Genomic DNA, 2,652 nt, shown 5'->3' with positions numbered 1-2,652 from the left:
TTATAAGTATTTAAATTTTGCAGGTAAGCACTTAATATAAGTAGGCACTTATGATATCAGTGAGAATCGAGTATGGAAAAAATACAAGGCTTTCAATTCGTTTATGCTACTACTAGGTACATGCAGCACCGAATTGTATTAAATATTTATATTTAATTTTGCGTAACCTTCATCCTAAAATGAACGATTCTAGTTTTCACTCTAAACGTTTAGATCATAATAATATGCACAACATATGCACAGTGTCGACGATGACATGAAAGAGCGAATATTTAAACTCGATCCTGGTTGAATCAGGAAGAAATTAATACATTTTTGTGTGTCAAGTACAAAGCCAAATACTTTGATTAATTTAAAAACTATGTACCTATCACCAGGTTACCCAGGGATAATCATACGATTCTGCTTGAAGAATTCCAAGTGCTGGATAAGGAGAACCGTTTATATCCAAGGATTTTTAGAGAGGCAATTGTGATCTGAAACTCAAGGAAAATTTCCGTCGAAGAGAAGAGGGTTTGAGTTTAAGGCCCGTTTGCACCATTGAAAATAAGCTTGACTTTGCCATTAAGCTCAGCTTTAAAATTAAATTGGTTTGCACCACATTATAAATCAGGCTTACAGCATTCAAAGCTCGGCTTAAATTAAGCCGTCAACTTTGGTGGCTTATGGTGTTAAGCCGTTAATTCTAACCTTCGTTTTCCTTTGTCATACATGTGGCGATAGTTAACAAAATTGGAAATTACGATAACAAGCAAAAAACAAAAACAATGGATATCAAAACTTGTTTTGACATAATTGAAAACGATCTAGATATCTTTGAGATAATCGAATTTGGATTTCCTAAGACGATATATAACAGAAATAATCCATTGGAGGACTTGGAGGAACTACTAACTTTTAAAAAAATATTTGGGTTCTACAAAACCACAACAAATATAAATGAATTGAATTATTTAATTGATATTGGTCAATTGTAAAATGAAACCATAAATAATCTTCGAAATCACCGCAACACTATACTACAACAATTCATTAATTATTTAGAAAATTTGCGTTAAAATTTTAGTCAGCACAAAATAAAATTTCAGTACCTATATAAAATTCTTGATAAAAATTTAAAATACCTATATAAAATGTCAATATCAATATGAAATAAAAAATGGTAAAAAAACAGATGTATTTAAAATATGAAGTTGGGTTCGAAAGGTTCCTAAATTGTACAATTTAGGAACCTTGTCTTAAACGTCTTCTAAACTGAGGTTAATCCCTCGATCTATATTATCAATCGCCAAAGTTCTAATGTATAAATAGATATAATGAATACATGTATTCATTGTACCATGGCAGCAAACGGTCATAATTCCACATATGGCAAATAGATCTGCTTGACTCCGGTTTAACAAAGTAAACTTGGCTTTGATATAACGGTGCAAACGGCCCTAAGTAGAACATGGAAACCGACCCTCAAAGGTTTGTTACGATTTTCGAAACTTATCCGCTTTGTAGATTCTACAAGTTGCAACTGTTGCACATTTATTTTTAAAACTATACATCACATAGTGATAATTTCTATATTCGTCATAAGAAAAACATGTTCTTAAGAATCGACATTTCAATTTTGTGTGGAATTCACTCTAATTTTGATTAAATCTGATCAGTATAAATCTGTATGATTTTCAAAGTCTTTATAATCTAAACGCTCTATAAACATGATTTAAACATACAGTGCGCGACATTTGATTACTCTCACCTAATAATTTTGATTAATTTTTACTAATGCTAAAAATTTCCATTAGCAAGCTACATCAAGCACTAGATTAAAGATTTTAACAATATTTATTGAATAATTTGTTTTACAATTTCGTATTTTACATCTGATTTTTTTTTGTTGATTTTTGATGAGACACATGATTACTCTCATATTTAGAATTAACCTAGAACACAACATTTAAACCTAATAGTTATTTTAATATTTGGTATGCCTTCCCTGCTTCTCAATGACTGCTCACATTCGATGAGACAATGAATTTAATACATTTTCTATTAGATTGTCTGGAACTTAGTCGCAGGCGGCTCTAACAGCGGCGATTAATTATTTTCTGATAATAAACTGTCTTCCTTCAGTATAAACGCGTTTGACCAACCAACCCAATACGTTTTCTATGATATTTAAGTCTGGGGAAATAGCAGGCCAGTCCAGAACTGAAATATTATTAGAAGTCAACCAGGTTTGGATTATTTGAGCGGTATGAATTGGCGCATTGTCTTGTTGCAATATCCATTTTTGATCCGGAAACAAAGCTGTTATGTTAGCGATTTGCCGTTGCAGCAGCTCCAAATCCTTTTGAGCAGTTTGATGACCTTCTAGAAAATCGATGCCAACTCTGCCTTGGCTTGAAATTGCTGCCCAAATCACTACTGAACTTGCCCGACTGTGACGGCGAGCCAAGAATCTCTTCCATCCTTACGTCCTGAAAGTAATCTTGGAAGCCATCAAGACCATCCAGGTTAAACTTATTTTTATCGTTCTTTCCATAAAAACTACATTTTTCCACTTCTCTGTCCAGTTACGGTGAATGCGTGAAAACTCTAAACGTTCTTGTCGATGACGTGCAAGCAGCAAAGGCTTCTTGCGTGGTTTTCTTCTTTTTA

Source organism: Dendroctonus ponderosae, unplaced genomic scaffold (assembly GCF_020466585.1).
Source record: "Dendroctonus ponderosae isolate FM_Combo_2020 unplaced genomic scaffold, Dpon_F_20191213v2 Dpon_F_20191213_1, whole genome shotgun sequence".
NCBI lineage: Eukaryota > Metazoa > Arthropoda > Insecta > Coleoptera > Curculionidae > Dendroctonus > Dendroctonus ponderosae.
Note: the sequence above shows the minus strand (reverse complement) of the source record.